Here is a 17823-nt window from a genome sequence, read left to right on the forward strand (position 1 = left end):
CCCAAAAGGGGGGGGGGGGGGCATTTGAAGCACGACTTTAGCCTGATTGGACATTTAGTGGCACTGTGGCAGATCAGACGTCTAGATTACAACACTGATAACTACTGTTGCCGTGATATAATTGATTAGAAAAAAAATCTCTTCCTTTTCCCGTTTGGCAGTGCGTCGCCCATATCGCCCTATTGAACACACCGCCCCTGGGTATATATATAAAGCGTCTCTGTTGTCGGTAAGGTATTTTGGACTTTGATAACTCTGATGGTCTTTATCTGGGTCATTGGTTTGTTGCTGCCAAACCTGTATAAAGTCTATCTACACCTGCAAGCTGCAGTGTGTTACATCAATGGCAGCCTTCAGAGGCACCCATTATTACTGTTGACACAGGGACCTTCCCTGACGACCTTATTACAGACCATTTACTAGATGCCTGCGGTCTGTTGGTTTGTACACAAGGATTATGTGTCCATTGGAACTTCACAAAGCAAGGGCAGTCAGCCATAACAGGTCATTCTGTAATGTCAGTCCCCTTTAAAGACAGCATGTCACCAGGCTGCCTGTAACAGTGCACAGGTGAAGGGGTGAAGATGGACAGCACTAATCTCTCTGTGTTGCTCTTGATGGCTCTGCTTTTAAGCCTGTCTTGTGCTGAGGATGAGATAGCAGCTTTATCCTGCCCAGAGTACCAAGAGGGTTTTGACGGCTCCTGTTATGAGTTTGTGGGTCTACAGCATTCCTTCGTCAGTGCACAGGGTTGGTGTGAGCGGGGTGGCGGACACCTGGCCTTCATTCTAAATATCGATACACAGCAGTTCCTACAGAGGCACCTGCAGCCAGAGCAGGACTGGTGGCTGGGTCTGGCACCTGCCGCCCCGAACCTAACACTGGACTCTGCTGTTGCTGAAGGTAAGAGAGCAGCATAGGCAACTAAAGTGGGCATTATTTGATGACACTAATGCATTAGATCCTTTGATCATGCAAAGGATCTCAAAGGGTGGGAGTAGAATGCATTGTATTCAGTCATACATTTGAACAGATTTATGATAGCTGTGTTTTATAAAATCAATAAGATATTGTATGAGACCTAATATTTAAAAGAGGTATAAATTGTTCTGCAATTGAGCAGAAATTGTACAGAAAACCATTCAATTTCCACTGCTGTCTCCCAACCTAAGACTAAGATGCTGGGCTTGTTGACTCCCACGTCAGCTGGCCTCTTGCTGGGAGATTTATAATGTGTTAATCTCCCACCATTGCCAGGAGACCATGTCCATTTGAATATCTCCTTTTAGCAGCACCCGGCTGATGAGGAACACTTGTCATTCAATAGGGTCTTCAATAGGGTATGCTGTCCAGTCCTTTGATTTAATATCACCTAATAGTTTTGTTTCCTTTCCATCCTGCTTTTTTTTACATATTTTATTAATGCCTCTGATATCCCTCATGAGAACACAAGCTGTCATATTTATATCAAATTAACTAGATAGTACAAAGTAAGCATGTCAGGTTGAACAGATGGGACGTCTAATATTGTGGGGAAATAATACTTTATTTCCTCTACTTTGAAGAGCAGGTGTTCCTAATGTTTTGTACCCTCAGTGTATATAGAATATAATACTTTAATTGGTGTGTGTGCTGTACATCCTCAGGTCCTCTCTCCTGGCTTGATGGCTCTGATGTCAGCTACTCTAACTGGGTGAACGACCCTGGTCCAGGGGCTGGCTGTGGTCACATACTGAGGAGCTCAGGGTTTCAGTGGGAGGCAACAAGCAACTGTAGCCAGGAGCTACACTTCATCTGCCAATTTGGTTTGTATTTGATGTGTGTGTGTGTTTGTGAGGCAGAGAGCGAGGAGTGCAGCTGGGTAGAACTGTTAATACTGTAAAACAAACACAGCTGTAGCGAAGGAGGGAAATGCACTAAAACAAAATTCCACTTGAGGAAGGAGCTATTGAGTAATCAACATAAAAGATGTCTTGTCACACAGGAACCACAGAAGCTGAATAAAAGCAAAGCCACTGAATATAGCCTTTCAATTGAAATTACATGCTTTGGTTGTAAAAACCATAAAAACCAATAGAAATACAAGGTAGTAAATATTGACCTATGCTAGTGTTTCATGTATGAATGGCAGACATTTAGACTAGGCATTGTAATAATGATCCTCTATCTAAACAGTGTGCACTGATACCCCTCCCATAAATGTAATGGCTTTTGTGCAACTCCATTCTAAAAAGGAAGACAGCCTAATGATGAAGACGATATTGATAATCACATATAATTTACATTATTAGTAGCACTTTCTGCAGTGACAAAAATAGGCCTACGGTATATGTCACCTATTGTCTACACAGCTAATACTGCTCTGTTACAGTATGTACTAGGTAAAGTGATTTTTCTTCTACCTCAGTATATAGGAAGCAGTGGTTGCTGTGTAGCCTTCAGACCTTCACACCTGTACTACCTGCTTCTCTGCTTGATTCTAATCTCTCTGCCTCTTATCAGTTGGATTATACAACAACTAATCTTCAGTTGACCACAATGTGAAAAATGGCACAGCATCATCAGCCAATGAACTTTATTTTTTCCCTCAGGCACATTCAAATAATACAGCAACACACATGAGAATACATTCAATTCAAATACAGAATGCAATGTGATGCATTTCAAATGAAACTAAACAAAAATACCCAAGTAGGCTATTCACTTTGTTCTAGTCTGGTACATTTCAGTTATTGTATTTGAATACATTGGCAAGCTTGAGTGGAGACTAACATCTGGAACATACAATCATATTCATCAACAAGCTGTGTCTCTGGTCCACAGGTCAGAAAAACATCATCATTCAGGAGCCCATCAGGGAGTTTGGTGTCATCAAATGCTATAGCATGAACCTCCCAACAGATGGCGCAAACTGCAAGGCCCTGTACGGAAGCCCCCTTCAAATCCAGGTTGAAGTAGAAGCAGGTAATTAAAACCAACATAGGCAAAAATAAAAGCATCCAGTCTGACAATTCCGAAGGTACAAATCTTGGTAGAATGAGACAACTTTGCTATCTACAGGTACGACTGTGACCTACAAAATCCACAGTGGTGAGATTTTGGTGGCCAATTCATCAGCAATCAGATGAATCGTCCCCCACAACATCACAGTGGGACCAGAGGTGGAGCAACAGCTGGGCTCTGGCTGCCATCAGCTGACCCTGCATGCCTCTAACAGGGTCTCGGCCTTGGGTGTGTCCACTGAGCTGCAGGTGTGTCTGCTGGAGCCTGTGGAGGGCCTCCTGGGATCAGTGATGGCTGAGGAGGGAGAGTGTCCAGACTCAGACCTTTATGTTAGAGTCTCCCTGGATCGGGGAGCCCCGGTGCAGCTTCTCTTCCAGGTGTCTGGAGCCAACGACAGCATCTCTGAGACCAGAGACATGCAAAACAGCAGCATGCAGGTTTACAATATCTCAACCACTATCCAAGGTACCTAACCTATCTACTCAAAGTGTCATCCAACAAACCTTAATCAGGGATTAAAACAGTGACAGATGAAGATACCTTTTTAAAAAAAAGATTATTTATAATATTCTTGTTTATATTATTTATATCAGCTGTTTTGTTACAGGATATTTGCAAGTGAAAGTCAGGGCCTGGAATGTCTTCTCACACATGGATGTGGATGTGGGGAACACAACAGCAATTTGTCACTACAGTTCAGACCTCAGGCGGGATGACTATGTAAACGCAGTATGTGAAATAGCTAAGTATTTAAAAATATATATTTGTTCCCTCTTTAACATTAAACAGGTAGCACCTTTTTCACTAATGTGATGGTAATTCTTTTCCTGCAGTTTTTCTTCACACATTTGTTTTCATCTCCAGACAGAAAAGCATATGAGAGTTTGCGGAGCTTATAACTTGAGAATCACTGCCATTCCAGAAACTGCCAGTCAAGACACTGAAAGCGTCAAACTTGAGGTAACTGGCTTAGGAGGACTATCTAATGGAATGCAGAGCAAATTTGAATGGGAATGCAGTAAGTACCACTTAAGGCCTTTAAGCCACAAGGCTGTCGATGAGAACCCTCTCATCTCACCCTATTATAAAATGAAAAACAATGACTGTAAACTTTGTTTTATCAATGTAATTAAAATTTTCTATAACAATCTCAATCGTTTTTTTCTCTGTTTACTCAGTGTCGTGTCTGTCATCTTTTTACAGCATGTCCTTATGGTGGTATTTTCTAACCATTTCCCCTTCTAATTCCAATAGAAGAAGACTGTAAGGGGAAGGGGAAATGCAATGATAAAACAACGGACAAGACTCGTTTGATTGAAAAAGATTGTCTTCCAAACCCATTTGAGTTCTTTGAATACACTTTTTCTGTGAAGAGAAGGGTTAAGAATGGGAAATGGGTTGACTGGATTTCAACATCCCGATGCATCACGGTTACTCCAACAAAATTCACCAACTTTAGAATTAGGTAATATGGGGATAGGCTTAAAATAGTGAAGTGAATATATTTAAACAAAGTCATGCTATTTTATTGATAACTCCTATCAGTATCATTTAAAAACAGGTAATGACAATAGTATAAAAACTGCTATTCAAATATCCCTATAAGCCTATTAATAATTCTAGTATCATCATCATCATCATCATCATCATCATCCTCAGAGAAGTACAGGTAACTGCCAAAATAAAGGAAACACCAACATAAAGTGTCTTAATAGGGTGTTGGGCCACCACGAGCCACCAGAACTCCTTCAATGTGCCTTGGCATAGATTCTACAAGTGCCTGGATCTCTATTGAGGGATGTGACACCAATCTTCCACTACAAATTCCATATTTTAGTGTTTTGTTGATGGTGGTGGAAAACGCTGTCTCAGGCGCCACTCCAGAATCTCCCATAAGTCTGCAATTGGGTTGCGATCTGGTGACTGAGACACACACACACAAACACACACACACACACACACACATCTCTACATCTAGCCATGGTAGCCAAAATAATGGTTAACTGGGCATTTTTATACATGACCCTAAGCATGATAGGATAATAATAATTACGTAATTAACTCAGGAACCACACCTGTGTGGAAGGACCTGCTTTCAATATACTTTGTATCCCTCATTTACTCAAGTGTTTCCTTTATTTTGGCAGTTACCTGTATATTGGACATCATAAGGATTTATGATGTCCAATATACAAGTGGCCATATAGTTACTAAATATCTAGAATGAATCGGGTTAGAAATTATTTAGTTAAAACTATTAACAGATTTGTAATCCTTAAGTATACAACAGGGTTATTTCATTAGCATATTAATTAACTGATTTAATTAGAATTCAGAAGTAAATTGGTCACATTTACATTGAGTTGCTCTCATGCCTCTGTAGTATGCTGTAATTATCCTAATAATAATGTTGCATTAAATGCCCAATAATTACATAATAATGTATTAATTGCTTTGTTATTACAAAGGTAAGCTGTTTCTGGTACAACAAGTGGAATAGTCACTGTTCCTATTTCCATTTGTGTGATAACAATAACTGCTGAAGTCCATTGCTATGTAATTATGAAGCAATAATGAAGTTACTATGTAACAAAATGTGAATCCAATGTTCTTATGATTATCTATTTTATGCTAAAAACGTACCTATATTCTTTCAGTTGCCTTGATAATTGTAAAATAGTGGATGTAAAAAAAGATGTAAAATTAAAACTGGACTGTATCTCCAGTTGCCCAGAGGTAATTTGGCATATTGAAGACCCAAAACCTTCAACAGTATGTCTGAGATTCCACTATTGTTGCATGCTGAATGCAATCATATTTTGATTGATTTTCATGTGTGAATGAGTTTCGTTAGAGTGCATGAATCAATTAATTGACTAACTCATGTTGTCTAATTTGGAGTTGACATATAGATAAATCTAGATAAATAAAACAAATCGATGCATAAACACATTATTTGTGGACTGCATGTGATTTACTATACAATAGCCAGAGTTCAGTGTACATGAGGACGACATTTTGAATTCTGTGGTGTTCTAGGGTGCCCTGCAAAACTGTTACAGCGACGCAGGGAAAAAGCCACTTAAGGAGAGAAAAGATCAGGACGGTCAGAAAGAGTACAAAGTCAGCAAAAACTATCTGAAAGAAGCTTCCGATGGGTTTTCAGAATCTCAATGTGATAGTTTATGGTGAGTATCAATTTCTTGTATTCAATGCCAAAAGCATTTACTGTAAGTACAGGCTAAACGTTTGGTTAATACAGTTGATGACAGGATGTCCATCAGATATGTTGAACTTACATCAAACTGTTCTTTAGTGTATTGACAGAAAAATTAATGTGAAAAAAAAACTGTAATATTTAGACATTTCCGACTGATCAATTACACATCCCTTTTTCAGTTTGAGCCAATTATAGGAGCTTATTTTGGATTGATTCATCCTCAGAAAGTATGGACCTAATGTAACATGTTCACGAGTGGAAATAAGATATCAATATCCCTTTATATCTCCATTCTTTAGATAAGAAAACGTTTGAATATGCCAAGTACACCATTCAGATACCAGGTGTAACTACTCCTGCACCTGCTGATACTACACTATCTGTAACCGCTGCTCCGGCTATCACCTTAAGTCCCCCTTCATGTAGTATTTTCCCTCTGAATGGCACCGTTCTGGATCCTTTCACTATCACCTGTACAACACCTACATCCTGCACAGACGGCTGCCAATATTGTTTTAAAACTGACCAAGGTGAGTATCCCTCTTTGCCACTGTTGTATATTTCAGGAGACCTTCTCCCATCAAAGAAGTTTAGCACCAGAGCCGGATTAAGATGAAAATGCCATATTGATTTAGTAAAAATAAATATCTATGTAATCAGATAGTTTCTATTCTTTATCTTTCAGGTAAACATCTGCGCTGCAGTTCTGTAAATAAAGTAACGTTAATCTTCCTACCTCTTGGGGAGATAAGCAGCAACTACAAGCTCTCGGTAGTGGTGACTGTTACAGAATTTAACACAAAGACCCGTGGAAGTACCACATTCACCACTCAGGTTTGTCAAAAGCAAACAAAATCAATAATCAATTCTATAATTTACTAATTATTAAATGTATGGGCTCTGTCTTGCCTTTCAGCTCCATAGTTCACATCCATTTAGTAATTGGAGCACTCATTTAATTGTTATCTGGCAAGGTGTGGCCAGCCAAGTCCTGTACTCCAGTGCAGGAGCTCCAATCTGCAGTGGCGGACACAGTAGCTAATCTAGGGCAGCAGGGGATGCTCTCAGGAGAGACCCTTGGACAGATGTTCAAGTCTGTGTCGGACATGCTGAATAAGGATTCCAGTGAGGAAAATAATAACAGGATGAAGGTATGAGGAGTGTGTGTGTGTGGGGGGGATACTAAATTAATATGAACTTTAAGACAAAGATAGTGGTATGTTTTGGTAGTTTAAAAGACTACATGTAAAAGGTCCAAGTTAAGGGCTTTAAACATCCTTCTTCAATGTTGGTATGTCTCCTTAAGCTGCGAGAACAGATGCTGATGAATATAACTGAAGCACTGGAGAACACCTCCAGCAGCACTCCTCAGAATGTGCAGCTGACGGCCAGAGCTGTGGCAGGACTCACCATGCGGGGTGATGAGCATAGTCCCAATGCTCAGGTACACTTGGATAGACCTAGCCCCACATGGAAGCAGGGTAGCATGGAGTAATGCACACAAACATATAGGCCTATTGGTCAAAATGTGCCAAGAATAAAGACTTCATTTCAGATGGTCTATCTTTTCCAGCTTGAAGCTAGCTTCCTGGTGGCAAACCTCAGCTCTTCCCTCCTCTATATGAATGTCAGTGAGCATTGTGGAGAAGAGATGGTGCAGGCAGCTACACCAATTGTAGAGGCAGCCAGCAATATCCTGGATGTTTCCTCAAATGTGAGCACATATTTACCTTCACTTAGTCTAATGACAGTAATGAAGCAGCCTTACTGAACAGTTTGTCTTTCACAGAGAGAAGTCTCTGATTTACTTCTCAAGGGCATGGACAATGTGCAGAGTGCACTGTTGAATGGGAAGAAGGTTGATGAAGCTCCTGTGATTGTCAACAGCTCTCAGATCACTGTGTTTGTGAACAGGTAAAAAATAATGTGGGCAGAGGACATAAGAAAGGGAACTATAGTTTCAGATATAAGCAACGATTGTAAAAGATCAGAAATATATTTTAATTTCTGTTACAATGCAATGTCTGGAAGAAATTGCAACTGTTATGTGGCCTCAATATTGAGTGACAGCATATCATGTCCTCTCAGAGTGTCAACAGAAACTATCCAGATGCAGTCTATAAGCAACCCAATAAGCTCCTCTGCAAGCTTTTCCTTCCCTCACCTGGGTGCTGATGTCCTTTCTCCAGAGGAACCAGTGGATGTGCGAGTAAGTGTGCATGTGGGCCTATATACTGTATGTATGTATTATCATGAGTCAATATGCATGAAAGGGATTTTCATTGCGTGAATTGGTATTTTTGTACTTGTTAGTTTTGTTGATGAATAATTAGGTATGGTTTTTAAACCCTCTCTCTTGATTCACTATTTCCCACTTGTTACAGATGCTGAGTTTGAAGAAGAACCCATTTTCATGGAGCGAGGAGTAATTTGAGAGTACAACAACTTTACTGTTGCCTTAATAATGCCCTATGAAATTAAAGACATAAGATTGCAGATCCTGGATCAGATATCAGTGGCGAATGACATCCTGTTGTATATAAGAAATTAAAATCTCATTATCTCTTCTTTGAAAAACATAATCTCTTCTTTGATGCTCAGATATTCTTGCCAAGGCCTGAAGGAGGGCAAGCAAACAGCACAATACTGTACTTGGGAAACTACAGCACACTGAAGATCGACGGCCCTTCACCTAATGTAACACTGGTGCTGAAGATAAAGTAATCGAAGGACATAACCTTTCAACTGTTGTTGGGGTACAAAGACTACCCAAATGATAAGCAATACATAGCCAAGACTCAGATGCCTCACCAGAGCAACACACAAGGTGATAAACCTCCTGAACGTACATATGAATCACATAGACATAACAATTGTGACGCATGATGAACGGATAACATTTCATGTTTAGAAATGGTATGTGTGTGTGTGTGTTTTGCGTACAGAGGAGAAATACACCTGGGTCCTGGGTCCCAATGATTTGACAGGAAAGGTTGGGAAGCACTACCTTGTGGTGAGGCCCATTGTAGAAGCAGGGGTTAAATATGTCAATGCCACTGTGACTGTCACCTCCATTGCTGCTCAGTGCAAATATTGGAATGAAACCAAATCCACCTAGAGTGAAGATGGCTGCAGGGTGAGTGCAATGAGTACTACATGACACAACACCTTATGATAAAACAAAACCACATTGGAGCATCCCTGCAATCCTAGACCAGGCCATAATGAAATACATAAACCAACTGTGATCTCCTTAGGTTGGTCCTTTAACCACGCCATTGGCCACCCAGTGCTTATGTACGCACTTGACCTTCTTCGGGAACTCTTTCTTTGTCATGCCCAACCTCGTAGACGTGTCACGTACGGCTGAGCTCTTTGCCACCTTCGCCAAAAATCCTGTGGTGGTGTGCTTTATTGGTTCCATCTTTGTTACTTACGTATTGGTGGTCATATGGGCACGCAGGAAGGACATCCAGGACACAACCAAGGTCTGACTTGAAAAACCACTGCTACCATTTTATTATCTTTGCCGAATAATTTGCTGTTGAATGTGGGAATTTTACCTTCAACTGTTACTTGTTGTAGGTGAAGGTGACAGTTCTGGAAGATAATGACCCCTTGGCTGAATACCGTTACATGCTGAATATCAGCACTGGGCATCGGCGTGGTGCGTCCACCTCCTCTCAGGTCAGTAGCAACAGTTCCCACTGCTGCAGGACATCATATTCTGTTCTCTGATAAAACCACACTCAGTGACCCTGACCCTGACCCTGTGTTGCTGCTGCAGGTTACTGTGACTCTGCTGGGCACGGAGGGAGAGAGTGAGCCACACCACCTCACTGACCCTGACAAGCCTGTGTTTGAGAGGGGTGCAGTGGATACGTTCCTGTTGACCACACCCTTCTCCCTGGGGGAGCTGCAGAGCATCAGGCTGTGGCACGACAACTCAGGGGGGCACCATGCCTGGTAGGAGAGGGGGAGGAGGGGGAAAATCGATGACCAAAGTTGAACTTTGAAGTGAAGATGTAGGCCTTGTTGACGATAAGAGTTTTCTTGCAGGTACATAAACAAAGTTATAGTGAAAGATGTAGAGACAGGACAGAAGTGGCACTTCCTGTGTAAATCATGGCTGGCCATAGATATGAGTGAGTGCACTGTGGATAAGGTTTTCCCTGTAGCCACGGAGATGGATTTGAAGAAATTCAGGTGAGATAAAACTTGAATGCACCTTGGAATGGTAAAATATGAGTAACAAGATAATTGTCCATTGTGTAACAAGCTTCCTATACCGTATATTCTGCAGTAATCTGTTCTTCATGAGGACAGCAAAGGATTTCTGTGATGGCCACATCTGGTTTTCTGTGATCAGCCGGCCTCCAACGAGCACCTTCACATGTGTCCAGCGAGTCTCCTGCTGTTTCTCTCTGCTGCTCTGCACCATGCTGACCAGCATCATATTCTGGGGCATCCCTACCGACCCCTCTGAGCAGACCATGGACCTGGGTATGGATGCCTGTACAGTATTGGTGCTGTTTGGAAATAAAAACATGTTTTCAGAACAGTTTCTCTCTCTCTCTCTCCTGAAGGTCATATCGAGTTCACCTGGCAGCAGCTGATGATTGGAGTTCAAAGTTCAATCATAACGTTTCCAATTAATCTCCTCATTGTGAGTATCTTCAGAAACACCCGCCCCCGAGAAACGAAGCCTGGAAAGCCCAAGGCAGAGGTGTCCAAGCAGGGGAAGACTGGCAGAGTGTCTCCCTCACAGCCCCCTCCCCACAGAGGGAGAGAGAACTCATGCCAGACACAGTAATCAAATTAAAACAAGTAAATATATTAATATTCCAATTGAAGCCAACAAATCCCTCGCATAAAATCTAATTTTAGATACTGTATGTCAGTCATGATTTGTAAGTAGACAGTTGATTGTCTTTATTCTGTATTCTCACCACATTAGCAAGGCTGTTAATTTACTGTATTCTCTCAGGACATAAAGAATATTGCCCAGTCACTCTCCAAGGCTATGAAGAGCCCCATTCCACGCCTGGAGTTAGAGATGAAGCCTGGACAACAGACTGATATCAACACTCTGCTCTCTCTGGTGGAGGATATCATCCGGCAACAGAACCGAGACGGTGGGGAGTTCTACACTGATGCCTCCAAGAAAGAGGGATCACTCATTCTCTCACTAGGGGCAGTCAATCTGCAAGGTACAGCCGAAGCCTCCAGATCCTACATTGATGATCATCAGTATTGGTTAAAAGTTTGAAACTCTGTCTGACCCAAGTATTTCCTATGCCCCTCTGTTTTCAGAGACCAGCCTGTGTGGGAGCCCTGAGAAGACTGGGGATGGGAGCCAGAAAAGGAGCAACAACAGCCAGTATCTGTACAGGCAGCTACGTCATGTAGAGAAGGAGCTGAGCCTACTGGGACCCTCTCGCTTCCCCAACCCAGACAGCTACTGCCGGGCAGTGCAGCAGGTCCGGGGCATGAAGGGGCTGCTAGAGTCCCACCTCTCCTCTTCCAGCCTTGGAGGGGACCAGCTGGCTCGAAGCCCAGGCCAAGCAGAGAGCAGTGATGGGGACAGTGGCAGTAAAAAGTGCTGTCAAGGCGGGCTTCCCTGGTGGTTTGTGTTTATTGGCTGGATTCTGGTTTTAGCCACCAGCGGAGTATCAGGATAATTCACCATGATTTATGGGCTGACCTATGGGAAGGACCGCTCTATAGCTGGCTCATCTCCATGGCCATGTCTTTCTTTCAAAGCCTCCTGATCATTCAGCCGCTGAAGGTGAGAAATCAGATTAGAACTTTCTAATTTCAATGTAAAATATCTATCTGTAATCTAGGTATTGCTATGTGGATTTCTTATCACAGGTGCTAGGTTTTGCAGCCTTCTTTACTCTCGTTCTGAAGAAAGTTGATCAGGAGGAGTATGGGGATCCAAAAATCGAGGGGGCACTCAGAAACCCAGGTTCTTTGTTTTCCTTATTCACAGTTTTGGGGAAATTCTGTTTACTTGTACATTAGCTAGACTTTTACAACATTAAGCAGTGTGAGATGACACAATCTGGTCCACAGATGACCCTGATGCAGTGTGGGCTGTCAGAAGGAATAGCACATGCAACTTCTACCAGCCCCCTCCTCCCATAGACATCGAGAGGATGAGGAACAACATGATCAAGGAGCAGAAGGTCTTCGCCCTCATCAAAGAGATTCTCAGTAAGAGGAACCGCTTTTTCATCCACTGCACCTATTGGTTAACATACATGTTTAAGGCCTATTATTCTTTTGCAGCCTACATGGGGTTCATGTGGATGTTGCTCCTGGTGGCGTATGGTCAGAGGGACCCTAACGCTTACTTCCTGACTCAGCACATTCGGCAGAGCTTCAGCCAAGGGATCTCAGACAGCATGAGCCACGGAAATGTGTTCACCTGGGCAAATACCTCTCTTCTCAGCAACCTCTTCGGAGAGTACCCAGGTAGCATTCTCTACTCAAAAACAAGAGGATGTTTATTTCTTGGAGAAACATGTAGCTTTAAAATCTCATAAAAAAGGTAAAGATTGAGTCCTGTGTCAACAAAAGCAAATTGTGTGTTATAGGTTTCATCACAGATGGGAACTCCAAACTGGTTGGTAATGCCCGTCTTCGCCAGGTGAGGGTGCAGAAGAACTCCTGCCGCATCGCCCGCTCCATGCGCCAGTCTGTTCCTGACTGTCATGCTCCATACTCATGGGAGGTGGAGGACATGGGCTCCTATGGGCCAGGCTGGAACCGCTCGGGGAGTGAAAACACCTCAAAGACCCTCCGCAGCCCCTGGCAATACCAAACCCAGGCCCGACTCAGAGCCCAACCCATCTGGGGTCGTGTGGTTCTCTACAGGGGAGGGTGGTTTGTGGTGGACCTGGGCCCTGACTCACAGAATGCTAGCAGGTAAGCTCACAATTACCAATGCTTCAAATTGATCACAATTATCATGCCATAGCAAATCAAATCCGTCTTGTGTATTGAGAGGGACAGATTACCGATGAGGCACACTAGGAGGTGTAGAATAGCAGGAAATTATCTTTAAACCTGCAACAAAAAAATCTGCCTCATGACAAAATGTGTAGAATAGCATTCTAAAACTGCACGTTTTAGACAAAAAATGTGTTGAAATGCAGAAGAGAAAATTAATATAATTGAGGTTCGTGCCCCGGGGCCCCAAATGCTGTATTCTGGGCCTGTGTATTGAAGGGTGTTATTTAATTAATCCATGTTTTCTGTCCCTGCAGTACCCTTCAGTATCTGTTTGACAACACCTGGCTTGATATGTTCACCCGGGCAGTCTTTGTAGAGTTCACCGTGTACAATGCCAATGTCAACCTCTTCTGCATTGTCACACTCATGCTGGAGACCACAGCTGTAGGTGAGACAGTTGTTATATCACTCCATGAATACAGCACAAAGTAAGTATTTAAAGGCACCCAAAGCTCAGATTGTCAGCACCTGTCTTATTCTCTCAGGAGCGTTCCAGTTTCGCAGTGAGCTGCAGAGTGTCCGACTGTACCAGTCCACCGGTGGACTCCACACCTTTGTCATGGCCTCTGAGGTCATCTATTTCCTCTTTATCCTCTACTACATGTTTGTTCAGGTAAGCTGTCATTTAAATACCTTTCTTATGTGTAAAGAGTATAAAATCAGTGACACTGTCACGCCCTGGCTCGGGGGACTCTCGTATGTTGAGCCAGGGTGTTAGTTTCTATGTTTTGTTGTGGGTCTAGGTTATTGTATTTCTTTGTTTGAGTGACTCCCAATCAGAGGTAACGAGTGTCAGCTGTTGGCTCGTTGTCTCTGATTGGGAGCCATATTTAAACTGTCTGTTTTCACTTTGTGTTTTGTGGTTTCTTGTTCCTTTTGGTTTGTTTATCGAAGGACTTCACGTTTCGTTCATTGTTTTGATCGTGTGATCTTGTTAATAAATAATAATATGTTCACCCGCAACGCTGCGCCTTGGTCCTCCTCTCTCGTAGACGAGCGTGACAGACACAATGGTCTAGTGCCATTGTTCTGGAATTCCTCCTCAGTCTAACTCTTTTCATCTCCTCACAGGGAAAGCTGATGAAGCAGCAGAAGTGGGCTTACTTCAAGACAAAATGGAACCTGCTGGATCTGGCCATCATCCTCCTGAGCTGGAGCGCATTGTCTGTCTTCATCAAGAGGACCCTGTTAGGGAACCGGGACATGGAGTACTACCACAACCATAAAGGCCAGTGAGTTCACACTGTGTTGGGGTATCATGGGTCATTTGTTATCCTCAGTCTCACATCTCTACTGATGGTCAGCTCCTGTGTGATGTTTAGCATCTCCGCTCTCTATCCAGGTTTGCAAGTTTCCGTGAGACAGCCATAGCAGATGCAGTGCTGGGGTATCTGATCGCATTCCTGGTGGTACTGGCTACAGTCAAACTGTGGCACCTGATGAGGTTCAACCCCAAGCTACACATGATCACAGCCACACTGCAACGGGCCTGGACTGACATATCAGGCTTCCTCGTGGTCATCACCATTATGTTCCTGGCCTATTCTATTACTGTAAGGGTCTACCTGGAAAACATTATTTCTTGTGCTTTCCTTCTCCAACTTTCCCATTTGGCATTCGCTTGCAGCAATGCATTTGTATTCCTAAAAAATTGTGATGTGCTTGCTTTTGTGATAATTGTCTCTTCAGTTTATCAGAATCTTTCACTTTTCACAGCTGAGTTATGATTCATTGCGCTTTGAGACTAAATCTATCATGTGATCATTGTCTGCAGTCTAATCTGATGTATGGCTGGAAGCTGTACTCATATAGGACTTTCCTGGATTCTGCTCTGACCATGGTCAGCTTGCAACTGGGCATCTTTAACTATGACGAGGTTAGTAAAGGAAAGGACAGCTCTCTAAATTACAGCTATGGTCATGATGGCAGGTCTATGATTGGTAACATCTCCTTCCAATCCAGGTTCTTGATTACAACCCGGTGCTTGGTGCGTTCCTCATCGGCTCCTGCATTATATTCATGACCTTTGTGGTTCTGAACCTGTTCATCTCTGTCATCATGGTGGCGTTCACTCAAGAGAAAATACATCACAAGGTACTGTGCATCATAATCATATAATATTCTGTGCTTATTCTAATTTATACAACAGATGGGTCTAATCCTGAATGCTGATTGGTTAAAACTGCATTCCAGCCGGTGTCTATTCAACAAGTTACCACCGGCTAAATCTATGACGTTAAAATGCCTATTTACTCTGTTCCATCTGACTGCACAATCCACTGTCTTGTCAGCCCAGCCAAGCAATTTATAAACTTGATCTCCACTATAAAAAGCATCTAGACATTATCTCATTTCTTTTAGACTAACATTTAGTTTTCAACAGCGGAGATTTGTATAAACCTTGCTGTCTGTCTCTCCAACATTTGAAACATTGTTTCAATATTCAAATGTGATCTCCAGCTGTCCCATAGTAATGAATGTGTCGGGAGTCGGGAGGAGACAGACAGGCAGGCAGCGTTTGTCAGCCAGTCGAAATCATGAATCAGCTGGCGTCATTTTTATGGATATATACAAAGAAATGTCAATTGAAAAAAGGTCAAACGAAACGAAGTGCAGCTAGTTTGCAATCTTTCCAGCTTCAGTTTGAAGTGCTTGTGTTAGCTGTGATGTTGGCTAGCTCCTCTGAACAACAGTGTCCTGACGAGTGAGCCATTTTCTATGCCAAGCGAAATCGTGCCTCATTAGCTCATTGTTATGGATGTATCCAAATAAATGTCACTAGAAAACAGTTTAAACAAATGCAAATGCAGCTACTTTGCTGTTATTCTAGCTGCACTTTTTGACGTGACTGTAAGTTAGCCGTAGTTGGCTAGCTAGCAAGCAAGGGATAAGAACATTGCCAGCCAGTATGGCAATGGAACATTTAGAACAAACGACTGGGTCATGTCCATAAATACAGAACAAAAAGACTGAACGACTGGGTCGCGTCCATAGATACAGAACAAAAAGACTGAATGAGCAGGCGGCTTGCGTAGCAACCCTAGATTTGTGTCAGGACTATATCTTGTGGAAGGATGAAATAGTATGAATAAATTAATCAAAAATAACGTTTTTAATGAAAATATGTCGATAATTATTATTATATGTTGGTAACCTGTTGTATAAAAGTGATAATGCCCTCGAAGCCGGTGTTTGGAGGATATATTGGCACGGTTTGCAGCTGCTAACAACACCCGTGCCAATATATCCTCCAAATACCGGCTTTGAGGGCATAATCACTTAAATAATACAGAATCAACACCACCATTTAACAGGGACCATTGGCTACTGTAGGTGAATCAATGTAAGACCAATACATCAGATTTGACTGATGAGGTCCAAAACTTTTTTTTTTTACAGCCCTCAGAGGAGGAGGAGATAGTGGATCTGATGCTGATGAAGCTCTGCAACTTGTTTGGGATCAAATGTAAGAATGAGAAAGAAGAAAGTAACAGTCTCAAGGTGAATGCCAACAATGCCTCTGTTACTAAAAAAGAAGCCTCCACTATATTCTCATAGATGCTTAATTCTCAGTAAAGATCTGCCACTCTGTATGAATTGATATTGGAACTGCTTTCATTTATGTTACTAAATAGGAGTATTAAAACATGTTATATCAAGACTTTTGCGCCACTTGTATGGTTGCTTGTAGCTGTTTATCAAATCTAGCTATGTTCTAACAATATGTACAGGAAATAATAATCCCTCTATCTAACAATTCTGCTTTTTTAAATATATTTAGTTCCAAAATAAATAGACAAAATAAAGGGTGTTGAACCATAGCAAACTGTATTCTATCATCATTATAATGGGTTGCATTAAGATCAGATAAAAGGCCTGAGATGACTGTTGTGGACAGCGCAATTAATTCTGATCACCTTCCCTAGGATAAAGAGCTATTACAGAAACTGTTTAGTACAGCTACTGTTTTTACGTGTAAGAGTTGGGTGCTGACCTGAGTTCAAATACATGTGTATTTGAGTATTTGTTATATAAATATTTTTTTCTGTGTATTTGAGTAATTTCAAATACACATCCTGTATTTGAGTATTTTCAAATACACAGCCCAAAACAAGTACCTTTATTTGAGTATTTGAATGGTTACAACTAAATTGTATTTGTAAGTATTTTCAAATACCTGGGTTAAATGCATGGGAGTGTCTTTTTTTTCTTCAAATAAAGTTTATCTGAATACTTGTTTTGAAATGTATTGTAAAATAATTGAAAACCTGAAAGTATTTTAACCCCAGTCTGGTTGGGTGACAGTTAGACATGCTTGATTGACAGGCAATGTCGAAGTTGAGTGAAGTTTCACCCAGCTCAGTGGTTGCATCAGGTCTACCATCCTCTATCCTACAAATATAAATAAGCCACACAATGAAACAATGAAAACGAACACAGTTGGTTATAGGCTAAACTAGCCCTACCATGCATAGATTAAGCAGAAAACAAGTTTGGCTTGACTGGCCCTTAGTTGCATGGACAAACTGTAAGCTTGGCTAGCTACTGTAGCTAGCTACAACATAGCTGTTTTTCGCAAC

The 17823-nt window shown here is 41.9% G+C and overlaps 1 pseudogene across 1 annotated transcript; it reads left to right on the plus strand.

Moving 5' to 3' along the window:
* Positions 1 to 584: 584 nt before the first annotated feature.
* On the plus strand, positions 585 to 16801 carry LOC311111349 (polycystin-1-like protein 2; annotated as a pseudogene). Its single transcript has 34 exons — positions 585 to 903; positions 1647 to 1805; positions 2824 to 2964; positions 3061 to 3468; positions 3611 to 3732; positions 6043 to 6109; positions 6909 to 7057; positions 7198 to 7374; positions 7530 to 7667; positions 7797 to 7937; positions 8040 to 8137; positions 8312 to 8432; positions 8608 to 8648; positions 8740 to 9050; positions 9169 to 9359; positions 9481 to 9711; positions 9809 to 9910; positions 10011 to 10189; positions 10283 to 10429; positions 10527 to 10726; positions 10810 to 11041; positions 11211 to 11433; positions 11537 to 12011; positions 12098 to 12194; positions 12302 to 12442; positions 12518 to 12703; positions 12826 to 13156; positions 13498 to 13631; positions 13729 to 13856; positions 14315 to 14475; positions 14586 to 14796; positions 15018 to 15119; positions 15206 to 15337; positions 16643 to 16801. The product of its transcript is annotated as a polycystin-1-like protein 2 (transcript).
* The last annotated feature ends 1022 nt before the right edge of the window (positions 16802 to 17823 follow it).

Source organism: Coregonus lavaretus (assembly GCF_964263955.1).
Source record: "Coregonus lavaretus genome assembly, chromosome: 37".
Classification (NCBI taxonomy): domain Eukaryota; kingdom Metazoa; phylum Chordata; class Actinopteri; order Salmoniformes; family Salmonidae; genus Coregonus; species Coregonus lavaretus.